The sequence below is a fragment of the Lepisosteus oculatus genome, chromosome 11, assembly GCF_040954835.1.
Source record: "Lepisosteus oculatus isolate fLepOcu1 chromosome 11, fLepOcu1.hap2, whole genome shotgun sequence".
Taxonomy (NCBI): domain Eukaryota; kingdom Metazoa; phylum Chordata; class Actinopteri; order Semionotiformes; family Lepisosteidae; genus Lepisosteus; species Lepisosteus oculatus.
This window is the reverse complement of record NC_090706.1, coordinates 28693851-28710055: the sequence shown is the minus strand read 5'-3', so window position 1 is coordinate 28710055 and position 16205 is coordinate 28693851.

The window sequence follows — 16205 nt, the reverse complement described above, 5'->3', positions numbered from 1 at the left end:
AGTTAGCATTGCTGCTTTGCAGCTTCGGGCCCTGGGTTCAATTCTGGAGCTGGAGTGCTGTCTGTGTGGAGTTTGTATAATAATAATAATTGTTTACACTTACATAGTGCTTTTCTGGACACTCCACTCAAAGCTCTTTACAGGTAATGGGGTCTCCCCTCCCCCACCACCACCAATGTGCAGCATCCACCTGGATGATGCAACAGTAGCCATAGTGCACCAGAACACTCACCACACATCAGCTCTCAGTGGGGAGGAGAACAGAGTGATGAAGCCAGTTCATAGATGGGGATTATTAGGAGGCCATGACTGGTAAAGGCCAATGGGAAATTTGGCCAGGACGCTGGGGTTACACCCCTACTCTTTTCAAGAAACGACCTGGGCTTTTTAATGACCACAGAGAGTCAGAACCTCGGTTTTACATCTCACCCGAAGGACGGCGCCTGTTTACAGTATAGTGTCCCCGTCACTATACTGGGGCATTAGGACCCTCAGAGACTGCAGAGTGAGCGCCCCCTGCTGGCCTCACTAACATCACTTCCAGCTGCAACCTTAGTTTTTTCCCAGGAGGTCTCCCATCCAGGTACTGAGCAGGCTTGCACCTGCTGAGCGTCAGTGGGCTGCCAGCTGTGAGTTGCAGGGTGATATGGCTGCTCTATGTTTTCCCAGTGTTCATGTGGGTTTCCTCCTGCAGTCCAAAGACATACTGGTGGGTTAATTGGCTTCTGGGAAAGCTGGACCTGGTGTGAGTGTGTTTGTGACTGCGTGGCCCTGTGATGGACTGGTATCCTGTCCAAGGTGTATCTGACTTTGTGCCCATTTCTTGCCAGGACTTACCCTGGACTGGATGAAGCAAGTAGAAAATTGATGGGTGGTAATTACATACAGTAGATATATGTTTTTGAGTCAGCAAAGTATTGAGGAGAAATCTGGGAGAAAGGTTCATTTGTCATGGTAATGTTGGGAGAAACCTACTTCACCGAGGTAGGTTCTGCTGTTGGCAGAAAGGTAAATGTATTTTGACTTTGATTTTGCTGGTCTACATCAACAAACTACGAAATGACTATTTCTCTATTTTTGATCGATTCATGACGCAAGACAAAAGGATTCAGCTCAGAGGACTTCACAAATTTGTAGTCTTTGTCTAGAGCTGAACAGAGACACAAAGAGCAAGGCCTCGTGGAATTGTGCAGTTCCTGTGTCAGTGAAATAGCCCAGTCTTTCCTTGATTCTGCACAGTTACATCAAAGTGTGGGATGACATGGTGGGATCAATAAGCCACTGTTTATATACAGTATGATTTTGTATTTTTTAATTGTTTTCAGCTATAATGTTTCATATAATAATATGAACTGAAACATTAAACAGAGGTCCCGTTCACTACTGATCCTACATCGCCGTTCTTAAGATTAAGGGTGTTAACCCTGGTAAACCCTGAGTAAACCCCACTCTGGTCTTGTACAGTTTCTCTCTCCTCCCCTGATCTGTGTGTCGTGGGGCTGCAGGAGGACTGAACCCCACACTGGTCTGGAACAGTTTCTCTCTCCTCCCCTGATCTGTGTGCCGTGGGGCTGCAGGAGGACTGAACCCCACTCTGGTCTTGTACAGTTTCTCTCTCCTCCCCTGATCTGTGTGTCGTGGGGCTGCAGGAGGACTGAACCCCACTCTGGTTTTCTGATTTTCTCTGATTTGTATGTAGTTTGGCAGTAGGAATACTCTAATTTCAATTAGAAAAACTGATTTGAGAATAAGAAGCCCGATTTGCTTCTGCTTTTGTTAATGAATATCAGAAGTGAGTTTTAATCTCTTCTCTGTGCTATGCTGAAAAACTTACTCAGAATTCCAGTAGGAGATACATTTTGAATATATCACCGCAGTATTACAACGCCTACAGAATAGTTGTTTTTATTATATAAGTAATACAGCAGAGGGCGTTATTGTTCTGAATATTACTCAACAGGATTGTATTAACCTTTCCCCCGGCCGGAACTCAAGGTCAATGTTCTTCTGGAAGGGAGGTACACATCAACAATCTTAAATTATCTTGGAAAGTGTACACAGTACAGACCTGGTTAGGGTCTTTAATAATAGGGCATCCTTTCGACATCCAGTCTAAACCTGCAGATGTTTTTCTCAGTAACTAAGAACTAAAAACAAACAGGAAAAAATAAACACATTTTATTCTCTTTCTTCAGAATTCAATTTCTCAAGTTATGGCATGCCTAGGACGTAGATTTCCAATTCCAGGCCTTGTCTAATATTTCTACTACCTTGGATAAAAATGTGAGAGTTGAGATTTTGTATGAGGACGGGATTTGAAATGATTATAGTGTAGACTTCTGGCAGTGCCAGAGAACCTATTTATAGTGTATATGGAGGAAAAGGTGTGTTTGTGCACCATTTTGCACACTTCTGGTATGTACTTTATGACAGATTGACAAGTGACTGTGATCTTTCTTCACGTCATTGACAGAAACAAACGGCAATTAAAGGACGGCTAAGAACCTTCCTAAATCTCTGAATGGTCAGAACCTGCTGAATGACAGCTAATTCTACCTATTAGGTCAACCTTTGTCTTAGGCGGTCGAATTGAAAAAACAAGGGGGCCTTCGGCAGTCATTTTTAACAGAGCGTTTTTTCCTTGCACGTGATTTTGTTTTAATCGGGGAATACTTTTTTTCAAGGTAGGAGACGTTTTTTATCGTGGCGAATTTTTGCTTCTGAGATTGTGTTTTTCTGGAGGATTGATAAATGATGGGTTTTGGTGCGTCTCTAAACTGAAACACTACAGTATATAATTCTATGAAAAAAGATTCATTTTATTTATGCTGTTGAGTCTGTTGTAACCTTGAAAAGCTTAGGTTGGGTTGTCTTGTAATATACTGTATAGTCTGCTTGACTTTGCTGGTAAAAATATTTATAATGCACCTGTTTCTTTTGAACTGCTGTTTTTAACATTATGCTGTTCATTTGTTTTTGTTTGTTTCCAGTCCGGGGTCTTTGTTAAACAATAGTTTCACTGCTGTGAAAACAAACATAATGGTTGTATTAAGCATTTGTGATACTTTGAGAAACATTTCAAAATATCTCGTTAATGGTAACATAAAGTATACCGTTAACTGCAGATTATGTGTCGGTCCGGGTGGGGACAAGATGGTGGCATAGTGTTAAAGCGGAACATTCCATTTAACTCTTGACAATTCAAGCAGTGCTTACATTACTGCATTCCTGGTTCTCCAGTTACTCACAAAATTTCATCAGAGTGAAAAACACAAAGTTTTTAATCAACACTAATTAATGCACAAACCTCAATGTACTGAAATTAGACTGTAAATTGGGTGGCATGGTAGCGCAGTGGTTGGACCCGGGTTGCTACCTGTATGGAGTTTGTATGTTCCATTGCTAGCTGCCTCCCAACCCTGTACTGGATAAAGCCTGTATACAGTAGGTGGATAGCGTGTAAATTTGCCATTTATTGCATTAATGACTGTTGCAGGATGTCCAGTCAGGGGTATTTTAAAAAAAAGTGGATCAATTATTGTAGAGAAGACAAATACAAATGATTTAGAATATTCATTGACTTGTCAAGTAATTCGTTTTGGAAAGTGCTGTATCAGCTTGCTCGACTGTGCATCAGGCAGAACTATCCTACTAATGCTGTTGAGCTGAAGGGGGTCCTGGACCCTTTTCAAATGGAAACAGGTGATCCGTCTTGTTCGGGAGCTGAAAATGTCTGTGATCTGAGACAACGTCTGCTTGCTTGGTGACTCTGGCAGTGCTGTGCTTAGATGGGCTGCCCGCACTCTCAGTCCAGGCACAGGGAGATCACTCATCTTATTACCACCTCCTCGGCTCTGGTTTTCCTTTTTGTAACAGCTGACTGGTAAATTCATTCAGTATATTCTTGCCCATATCCCTCCAACTCTCCACCTTTGCGACTCAGACTCTGCTGTGTTGTGTTTAATGTAGTCGCGTCAGTTGAGCCTCGCAATACTTTTAACATGATGTGCAACTTCTGCAGCGACGCCGTGACGTCCCAGAGAAAGCTCTTACTGAACTGGACTGCGATAAAGCTTCCAGCCGGTTCGAAGACGGCGCCTTGTCTTTTTTCAGTCTCTTGACTTGCTTAACGAGTGCCAGAATTGTATCTGCAGAATTTCTCTGGCACCTGCTTTTTGCCTCAGAAATGTTATTTGCATTCCTCATTTTGATCTCATTACGAGAGCAAAACAAAACCACCTTTATTATGCCTTGGTCCGCAGACAGCCTGTTAATTAAAAGAACATTGTCAGAAGAACACCTCGTTCCCTCCAGCGGTGTTACTTCTGAGGTTTTAATACTTAATCGACACAAACAGACACAATTTCGAAACAAAATGCTAAGTGCCACTCAAAATAATGACTCATAATCACAAAGGATGTCTTGGACAGAACGCAAAGCAGCATGCCGAAAAAAAAGATAATTTTCTGTTGTGTTTTTCTTTCTGGAACAATCTCGACATGCTCTGGGAGACGTGGCTGGAGGAGAACAGTAAATCTGTTAAACATCAGGCGAGTTGGACAGTCTTTGAGAGGTGTGTCAGCAGAATGATTTAAGGTCGAGCTTCTCCATTTAATCATATGCAGCTTCATTTATGGTCTTGTTCACCCAAAACCGTTTCAAAGATCATTTACACAATAGCTGAACATGTAACACTGAGGGGCTAAAAAGGAGGCGCACACACACTGGTAGGTTAATTGGCTACTGGGAAAATTGACCGTGGTGTGAGTGTGTGTGTCCCATCTGATGGACTGGTGTCCTGTCCCGAATGTATCCCACCACCCTGTACCACCCGGTACTTGCTGGGATAGGCTCCGGCTCCCCCACAACCCTGAACTGGATACAGCCGTGAGAAAATGGATGGGTAGATTAATTATTATTTATGGAACCACAATAATGTTCTTAAGAGCTGTGCACAGAAACATTACGAAGCAATACAAAAAATGACTCTCCTCAGAAGCCGGTGTTCACACTCTACAACAGGCGTTCTGAAACTTTTCCTGCCGGAAAATGGAAATGAAAATTCTGTATTATACAGTACGGAGGAGAGAGTCTACTCCGATGACCTGAGAGGGAATTGGTTTTCGTGGTCGGGGGGCGGTCTGGACTGTCGCCAAGGACAACGTGGTAACCCCTGGTTGAGAACTACAGCTGTAGAGCACAGGGGCGCTGGAGCACTTCGGGAGACCACGTCAGGACTGGCCCCGAGAGCCTGAGAGTACAGGACAAGCTCCGTGACAAAGAAACAAAAGCGTGAATTTCACCCGCGGACTTCATGGCGCAGTGGGCCCCCTCCGCCTGTTCAAACGTCTTGTCTCCGTTTATTTATGGAAGTGATTTGCAGCCTGTTGATTTTGTGTTATTCCCACCAACTTTAAACGGAGGCAGTAAGAGCCGTCAGGCACTGAGTACAGGACTCTGCAGCGAAAGGTCTCGTAAATTAAGTCAATCAATCCAGAGTGCTGGTCAGAACGCCGTATTCAAACAACCTTTCAGAATGAAATGGGTTTTTTTTTTACCACGTCTTGAAATTCAATTTACATGTTGGAGGAAAGGGTGACAAGCTATTAAAAAAGACCGCGCGATTCTCGATCTCATCTGTTGGCTTGCTTGTAACAGAAATGAGAGACTATAATACACAAAGGCTTGTTTTGCCGTTCAACAGCTACAGCAGCTGTGGAAAGCCAAATTAGGGCAAGCAAATTAAAATGGAAAGCGTTCCCCTTCTGCCAAAATGTACTTTGAAATGAGCCATTTTTTATTTGCAGATTGGTATGTTTTCTTTCTTTAGAATTCTCTTTCTCGGGGGCAATTTTGCTTGGTGTTTCAAACATAAAGAAATGGGTCTATAAAAATGCAGCCTTTAAAGAGCCGGTAAATGTGTTTCTAGTTTATGACCATATTGTAGCGAGACCCGAGCTCGCCTTATGGGAATTCCTTTGAGAAAGAGCACAAAAAAGCCACGACGGGCATTTGATAAATATGTCTGAGACTACGTTAGCCAGTATACTGTAGTTGTGAATTATCTGCCCAAATTATACTTTAAGTAGGTAGCCGCATCAGCATGCGTAGGCTGCAGCGGTGCAAGCCGGAAAGTTGTGTTTCTTTTCTTCTTTTTTCAGCGTGGAATAAACCTTTACTTGTTCCTTTGCAAATTACACTTCACGGCACAGGCGAAACGCAGACCTCTTGAGATCCGAGCTATAGTCAGTGGGGAGATGGCATGCGCTTCACGGTTCTGTTAAACAAAATACGATTCTGTATTTCTAAATGCAGTTCACAGCCTATGTTATTTATATGACGTAAGTTGTTGTTACTATTCCATCCATCTGTACTGTATATTTTCTAATCGCTTCTTCCAATTCAGGGTCACAGTAGCCTGTCTATACGAGCAAGGAGCGCAAGGCAGGATACATTCTGGTTGGGATCCACTCTATTGCAGGACAGACAGATACACACACACACACACCAGGGCCGGTTTAACTAGAAGGCAATGAACCCACCAGCATGTCTTTGCACTGTGGGACGAAACCCACATGAACTCAGGGAGAACATACAAACTCCACACAGACAGCACCCCAGGTCCAGAATTGAACCCAGGGCTGCAGTGCTGTGAGGCAGCAGTGATACCCACCATGCTACAGTACCTTGCTGTCCTAAGTTATTATTACAAAAGTTTTATCAGTTTTATTCCTGAGCAGGAAAGTGTTGCACAACATGGGTATCCAAGCCAGGAATTGAACCTGGAGCAGTAGAAAGGGCACCATGCATAACACCCCCAGCTTCCTGTAGCTGATGCAAACCACACTGCTCTTGGGGAATCATCAAGGCCTGTGTCCTCATTGCAGCAGCAAAAAACTCAAATCCCCCAAAAGCCCAAAAAGGTAGTTAGCTCAGCTTTTGTCTCTCCACACAACCCCTGCGATTCATGTGATTTCTCCTGAAACGATGCTTGACGTGCTTAAATACAAAAATGGGAATAGAGATCGGTTGGTGCCCCTTGGCACAGAGACTCTGCTACTTGGAAGGGGATGCAGTCAGAGCAGAAATAAAGATCTCCTGCTGAGGTGCAAAATCTGGCAGGAGCGGGCAGGGCTGTTCAGAAACGGCAGATTAACATTCACAGCCAACCCCGGAGGAGGAAGATGTGTCCTCAGATGCCAGAGGCCGGCTGGGCAGGGAGGGTACTACAGTCGGTCCCTGGCAGTAATGAAAAACGTGGGGGTGCGTGAGATCTGCTGTTCCACAATAGGCGTCTTTGTGCTTTGTTTGCAGGATGACGTTTTCAGTTCCGTGTAAGTTTTGTGTTCTTGCATCCTGCCCTCAATCAGTCTGCCGAGTTTTTTTTTTTATTCCGTTGAGGGTTACTCAGTTTCACTGAGGACCTGGAGGCCCCTTTACAGGCCAGGGGATTTAGTGGAGGAATGTGAGTGAAGTGCATTCCCACCCTGGACTTGAACCTGCAACCTCCCCAGTTAGAGCCCACAGCCCAGACCCCGCCCCCGTCACTCCAGCCAGGTCCCTCGTGGAGCCAAGAACCCGCCTGCTCCCTTTGCAGGAAGCTCAGGTGTTGTACGCAAAATGTATTGGTTGACATGGCGGGAAGCTCTTTCCTGAGAGCGGAGAGGAGCGGGACAGATCGGATCAGCCGTGTTGTTCCAGGGCAGGTAAGGGCTGAGCCAGGCACCAGTGAGCTCAGCTGGGCGGCAGCCCAGCAGGTGTGAGCGTGACGAGGACTCAGACTGGAAGCCTGTGTAAGAGCCTGCCAGGATAGGTGCCTTAATACTGCAGACTTGTAATAATGCTGCGTTTTATTTAGGAAGCGAATGCTAGGTGCACTCCCATTGGTCGGTGGATTCTACATCTTGAGCCCTGTGTCACAGAGCTTCCGGTGAGAACTGAGCCTGGCAACAGTATGTGCTCCTCCTCCGCACGAGGTCTTTGCTACAGGCTGCCTGTGAAGGATGCAGGAGGCAGTGTGGCCCTCTCTGAGCTTTAGGGCTCTGTCTCCTGCCTCCAGGTCCCTCTGCTAGGTCAGCATCCTGCTCAGGGCTGGGAGGCAGAGCAGGGAACACGACGTCCTCTTCAGATTTGTCATTATCCTCAACCTCAAAGGATCGTCAATGCTAACGATGGTGCTATACACACACACTTTTTTAACCGCCTCTGTCAAACTTGCTGTATTAACTCAGCAGTGACACAATTTATTTTGGGAGTGAGCTCATGAAGTCATACTGTACCATATACTGTAGTACAAAAGATCTGAGTAGATGCTGGAGTTAGTTCAGACGTTTCACAGCGGACAACCCAATCAAGTTTATGGCCACAGTTAAATGTTGGAAAAGTAACTTACTGGACAAGGCAAAAATTCTCCAGAATAGCCAACAGATTATATATAGAAAAATGTATAATATAATCTTATACTGTACACTGTAGGTGGTGGGGACATATACTGTAAGTCTGCTAGGACAGCAGCAGGGCAGTAGTCAACACTGTGGCTGTCTTCTGAAACTCAGGCTGTTGGACAAGAAGTAGCATGATGGCTCAGTGCTGTGCATTGCTGCCGTGCAGAGTTTTATTACAGAGGTTTAATTCCTGCGGTGCTCTTCTGTGTGGAGTTTGTATGTTATCTTCATGTTTACAGTGGTTTCCTCTCGGTGCTCCGTTTTCTACCCACAGTCCAAGTGGGAGGAAACTGACCACAGTCCATACTGGCAGGTTAACTGGCTTCTGGGAAATCTGCCCCTTGTGTGAGTGTGTGTGTGTCTGTGCCCTGCGATCGACTGGTGTCCCATCCAGGGTGTGTTCTGTCTTGTGCCCATTGCTTGTCGAGATGGTGGCCCAGTATTGCATGAGCAGTTAATAAAATGGATGGATATATTTGGAATATACAGTATGGGGCATTAAGGGAATTTCAGATTTTTTTTCTGAAGTATCACTTGGCAAGAGCTTAACAATGAGTAGGAGACAGTAATGAAGACAGCCATTATCCCTGTGAAAGAGAGAGAGAAATACAGGGAAATTATCTTCTTGTCCATCCGGGAATAACATTTTCACAGCACGAGGTTTTACATTAACAGTTAACACAGCCAACACCGCTGCCCTCGTTCAGAGGAACAGCTTGTTCATCTCGTGTCACTAACTGCCATTAATGCAAACAATACACAAAAGTACAGAGTCCCCTGTGACCTTTGTTCCAGAACGACTCACAGCAATTATTGGTGCAGAGACAATGTGTCACTTTTCTGTGTTTCACAAATAAGACAAATATCAATCCCCAAACTGCAGCTCTGTCAACAGATGTGTGACATGGGAGAGAATGACTTCATCTTTAACCTTCGTTCATCTGCAATCTCATCTGTTTTGTGGTGGAGTGCGGGTTTCATGGAAAAGGCACTGTAACACCTGCAGAAAGGCATTTTTGGAAGTCTGCCGCCATGCTGACTTTGGTGGGCTGTAACCCATCAGTTTTCTGGTGATTACACCATTGATTTTCAAAAAGGACACTGGACTGACCTCTTTGTCCCCATCTTTGTTATTGCAAGAGCTCATTTGAACATGCTGATGACAGTGTTTGTAGGGGCTGACTGACCACAACAATCAGACCAGCTCTTGGCTGGAATAGTAATTTCAGTGTGGAACGCTTACAGTACCTGTTAGGTCGGGAGAGCAGAGATCTCAGTCTGGCTTAGGGAAAGACACAGGGTGTGTTTTAAAGGCTTTCCAAAGGTCTTGTCTCGTTGTTTTGGACCAGACCTGGGTGTGTTAACGTATCCAGTGTCTTACGCTTCAGTTATGCGCAGTGGCGAATCCTTCTTCAGAATATGGAATGTTATTTCTATTGCTCTTGCCTTATTAGGCTACTGTTTTTATTAATGTGACAATGTTTCTGGGCCCTTTTATTTATTGTATTTACATATGAATGTCAGAAACAACCACAAGGAATTCAGAGCTTGAGAATAACCATGGGGAGATCTGCACACAGCTAGATTAACTCAGAGAGCTGAGCTCAGCAGCTCAGAGAGAGGGGCTTCTGTGCGCTGAGCTAGTTGGCTTTCAGCTCCACTGTGTGACTGGGTTAGCTTGGCATTGCTTGGCGAGTGGCAGAGAACCTAAGCAAACAACCAGGGGTCATTTGAGCCAAATAAGTTCTGCTTCTTTATTGTTTTTGGAAAAGCTATATCCTAATATACTAATGCAAACTTGTGTTGGAAAAGAACTCCTTATTCTCATTCATATACATGGTTAAAAAAATCTTTATCTGTAAATAAGATAAAAAAAACACCTTCATCTGAAATACATAGCTTTATGTGAAATAAAGACTGATATACAGTACATGCACACAGCAGGGGTCTCTAGTCCTGGTCCTGGTGAGCTCCAATCCGATTAATCTTAAAGTTCACCCTTAATCATCTGTTAGTTCAAGGCCTGGAAGACTTTTTTAAACAATCGTTTAAGCATGTAAAGTTAAATTTTCCAGAAAAGTATGATTTAAAACCTACTGGACTGGGGCTCTTCACAATACTGTATATAGACCTACAGACCAAAAATAGATACATTGTATATACTGTATATATACTACCCAGTCCAAATAAGAGATCCATCCTGTACAAAGAGATGGCAGTGTCATGAGATATTTCCCATAAGTCATGAGGACTAGAAGGCAGAGATCTTTTTCCTTAGTGCATTGTGCTAACAAGAGGCATAGTTCCTGGTGCACATGGCTTTGGTGCATCTCCACAGGCAGTAGCAGACCTGGCTCATGTGTCAATTCAGACAGTCTTAGGGATGTGCAATTGGTGGCTGGTGTATATAAAAGGAGGTGCAGTTCAGGCTGCAGTAAGCCACGGTGACAAAGTGAACACATTAACACGTTTTAATTTGTGTAAGAAGACCTGAGTGATCCCATAATGAGTAGGTAACCGAATCAGTGTCCTGTGATTGAGGTCTACTGTAATTGTGACAAGTGGGCTCAGAGCAGACACAGTGATCTGGTCTGAGTCTGCTCGTGACAAGGTCAGGAGGACTTCTGCACGGCCATGGTTTCTGTGGGTGGCTGCTTCCCTTCTGTAACATGTAACAGACTCAGGGGCATTGAACATAGTCAACGCTGTAGGTGAATGGACTCTGGATTAGGAGCATTCTCTGATATGTTGATAGGGCTATATACACACATGCATAATAGAAACATTTTTGTTTAAATTGATCATTTGATCATTGTTTTTGAGGTTCTTAATTTCCTATGAAATAGTCAGCATTTTATTGCTTCCACATGAGACTGAAATTATAAAAGGGCCCACAGCTCATCAAATATGATGTTGGGGAGCTTTCAATGTAGTAATATCATTGTAATTTTCTTTATTTGTTTTACCTCATTCCCAGAGTTTTTCTCTCATCAATGGATATAGTCATATATATATACTGATCTCTGTGTGGTTCAAAAACATTGAGATCGCTCAGCCAACTCTATTATAACTCCCCCTAAAACACAACAGCAAAACAAGTCAGTGAAGAATGTTAATATTAGATCTGAATGACGCACATTGCACAGTATTTATTTAACAGTGCTCCTGGAGAATAGTCATTTCGTTTGTACAATTTGATTTTAATGTGCTCCATCATGCTGTAATGGAACTGTGACATTTAGAAGGCCGTCCTGGCGACTAATAGTTGTCACTTTCTCCTCGGGGGCACGTTATTACTTTTATCATGTGTAATGTTATAAAATGTAAAAGATAATTTGAGATTTCTAGCTTTGTTGTAATGGTCTGTTTTAGAAAGATGGGCGCACCCAGACCGTGTCAACATCTTGTGAGAGCCATCAGATACTATATGTCTATGCTACATGTCACTATATGAGACCAGACCAGACCACTATATGACAATGATATCATCAACCTATGACCATACCAAAGTGCAGGAATCGAACCCTGGACCATGGTGTTGTCAGCAGCATATTCAAAATCAAACACCCTGCAATACAGCTACTGTACTGTATAGGCAGGCAGCCTTGACAAATTCAGCATATTATTGTTTAAAACCATTTTGGGGTTCAGCATCAGCCTTACAGAGACTAAACGTCTTCCAGTAAGCTCTAACTCCTCTTACAACTTTGAAACGATTGTTCTGCGTTTTCTGAAAATGTTGTTTTGCCGTGTGTAAAACATCTTGCCCTGTTATCTTACACGCTGAAATGCTTCACGCACTGTGCAACCTGCTGTGGAGTAGTCATTCGGTTATTCCGGGTTGTTTTTGTATTGGATTTTCGTGTTTTGCGCGCCGATGTTAAGAGTGGTGCCACAGAGCCGCGCCGTGATTGGCAGTCCACTACTCTGCAGTTTTCTGAGCACATTGGCCAGAGTGGTGAAAAGCTCAGGGGTAGTCAGAGGGACACCACACAGGAGCCCAGCGAGAGGCTGAAAAACAAATGGGTTGTGCTGTTTATGCTAAACGGTACATTTGGAAATGTACTGTACCTAAGGACTGTCACACAGGCCATCTTTGAAACTGAATCCTTATGGCTGCAGCCCACAGCTGATGTATAAAATACAAATAAAATAAAAATAGATTAGCACAAGAGAAACCACAGTTTCAGACACTGGGTCGAAACAGTGGCATGCTAACACCTGAGTCTGAAGGCTTCTGAGCCAGAATTCCTCCTAAAAGAGATACAGGTCTACAAGATTCTCAACCTGGAAACCTGCAAGGTGCTGCTGTCCCATCCAGGCTGTAGTCCCGCCCTGTTCCGTGTCCTGCCAGGAAACGTTCCTGAATGCCTTGATCCTGACCAGGAATTAGCAAGTGGCTAAATGCAAATAGATGGATGGGACCTGGGTAACGTAACAGTTGGTCTGTGCGAGAACTAGTCAGCCCTGAAAACACATGGAATATAGCAGGCATCATTCACTGTCACTAGGAAATACCAAGGAGAAATATGTTTGTGAAATTCAAATGCTGGGAACTTATCCACATGGTTTTCACTGCAGTAGTAAGACCTCAATTGGAGGTTGGGTTGTCAGACTCCAGAAGAATATATTACAGCTTGAGAAAGAGGAGGAGTAACAGGAATGATTCTTGGTCTCGGAAGACTGGCCTACACGGATGGGTTGAGGTCAAGGAGACTTGATCCAGGAATAGAAAATCCCAAGAGGTCTAGACAGGTTCAACCCAGGGGACTGCCTCACACTCTGGTGGAATAAAAACACGGCATTACAATTGGAAACTGGAGGGGAATTTATTTAAGACCGAGAAAGAGGAAGCACTTCTTTACTCTGGGAGTGGTGGGTGTCTGGAACAGCATCCCAGCCAGGGCACCTACAGTATAAGACATGGCAGGACAAATGTTAGATTCACTTGGGTCCTAAACTACCAGATGAGCAGGATGGCCTGAAAACATATCTGGACTGAAAATCATTATAAAGATTTTTGCTTGGAACATCTTCATAAAAATGAGATGAATTCCTCATGGGCTAAAGAGAAATTCTTTACAATTTGACAATTAAACAGTGACAATTTAATTAAACAGAATAAAGCTGGACATAGAAGAACATATACTGTTAATAGCCCAGGAGTAAGGAGCTGATACTTCCAGTACAAAAGATATAGTTAAATTCTAAAGGTGTTACCTCACAACATAAGAGGTTTAATACAACAGTTTCATTGAAAGGACGTTCACATTGTGGCATTTTTCATTTTGCTGTGTGTCTCTTTGCGTTCTTCACTAAAGTTTACATGTGAGGTTTGTGTTAGTAATACCTGCAGTAACCTCAGGGCTATATCGCCAGCAGAGCTGGTAAAGAGGGAAACTGAGGCTTCTAAGCAAGTAAAATAGCTTAGAAACAGTGAGCAGTGCTGTTGAACCCACAAGGCAGAAGTAATGAAGCTCACAGTCTCTGTGGGAGTGGTCAAAAACTTCCTCTTTTCTGCAAATAGATACAAACGATTACTAAAAAAAGTGTTGAGTAACCGTACCAACCAAAAACATTGAGAGTAAAATCGGCAGCTGTCTCTTTCTTTCCCTCTCTCATGTAGTTCTGTACAATTAAATGCATTCCTACACAGTGCATTACAATGTAATTGCATAGTCTTGACAAGTTCTTCCCAAACTATATTAGCTTGTAGCATACTTTAAATGTCTCTAACCTTTCACAGTTCCCCAAATTATTGTAAAATGATCAGCCTTAGTGTTGCACGAATTGCCATTATTTTTAACCAAAGCTAAAATTTTAGAGAAACATTTGACTTCTCCTTCTGCATTAGAAGTTCAGTGTGAAATGAAATGTAAACTGTCTGCAAGGAACAGAACTGTTGACCTGTGACTGGGATATCAGCGGGTCACAGGGCACTCATGAACACACATGGCCAGTTAAGAGGCGTCAGGTTACCCAAGTGGCTTGTTTTTGGAATGTAGGAGGGGAACCCTGAGCCCTCCAGGAAGGCCCACACAAACACAGTGACAACATGCAGGCTCCACACAGACTACACACTGGACATGCATTCTCCACACATTCCACACAGAACGTTCAGGAACACGCCGACTCCACCTGGAACACGCAGACTCCAAACAGAAGGTCCCCCAGCCCAGAATTGTACTCGGAACTAAAGCACGGCTTTAAGCCTTAAACTGAACAGAAGAGTCAGGTGGGGACCCGCATACACACTGAAATGGGTACAAGCAAAATGTGTGTAAACATCAAAATGTCATGTATTCAGGCCTTCAAACTACAGACTCATCTGATGGTTGTCAATCAGTCGGACAAGAGGTCATTTTGCTTTTGTTTAGAAGTAAACAAATATACTGTAAATTACTGGCTACAACAGCTGCTATTGGACAAAAATTCTGACCTCAGGAAGATTCACCAGGCTTGGTTCTTCCCTCTTAATCCACGTCTCTCAGCCTTTTCCATCCCCCTTACGCACTGTACACATGACTGACCTGAGTGTATTAATATTATAAAGAGTGTTTCATCTGCATTTGCTTTGCACAGTGGCCTCAGCCCTTCTAAAGACATTGATGACACTGAAGTAGAAGCCAATCGTGCTGTCAAACATGTCCATTAAACTGGCCGAGTTTAACTCCCACTTCACGTAATTCCGGAGTGGACAGACTTCTTACGTTTGTGTATATAGATTGAACAGGCAGCATGACCCTTTGCTTGCTTTACACAGCTAAAATGCATTTAATATTCATTGTTTTGTTTTTCATATGTGACTTTTCCAAATTTCTGCAGTGCCCCCACGACTGTCACAGCAGTTGAAAATCACAGTATTCTCAGCCTCTAAGTCATACAATCCATCCTTCTTTTTTTTTTAACTGCTATTCAGTACAGAGTTGCTGGGTGGTAGCCGGAGCCTATTCTTGCGAGCACAAAGTAGGGTACACCCTGGACATGTTGCCAGTCCATCACAGGGCCACACACGGACACGCACAAGCACTCACTTACACCAGGGCCAATTTTCCCAGAAACCAGTTAACCTACAAGTATGTCTCTGGACTGTGGGAAGAAACCAGAGCACTTGGAGGAACACAGGGGAAACATACAAACCCCATATACTGTAGATAGCAGCTTAGGAATTGAGCTCAGGGTCCCAGCTCTGTGAGGTACCAGTGCTACCCCTGCACCACCATGCCATCCCTAAGTCCCCTATAATAATGAGAAATTTAACATTCAAATTAAAATCCATTCATTTTAATAGATTAATTTTAGTTGTCCAGCATTTGCTCGATTGCTTTTGACAACATAACTGAGCTTTTGGATGAAGGCCTTCCTCCTGTCCACATTTGAGAACTGAGAACAGGAGATGTGCCTTTACACAGAGGGTGGTGGGGGTCTGGAACAATCTTACCCAGCAACCAGACCCCCAAGGTCCTTCCAGAAGTGAGTGGTTGAGATGCTCAGATCACTGCCAATGAAAAGAGCTTACATGGACCAGATGGTCTCCTCTCCTTTGCTCCTTTTCTTGCATTGACTTCTACTGAACATAGGACTGGCAAAAGTGATCTGCAATCCCATCTGAGTTGCAGCAGCGAGTCTCACTATGTGATTGCAGTGAAGCCAATAACAACATAGAAAGGTGAATGGGATTGCTGTCAGTTACAGCTTATACCTTCTGGCCTGACATGGCATTTCACTGTTCTAATTTCCTCCCGTATTCCAAAGACATGC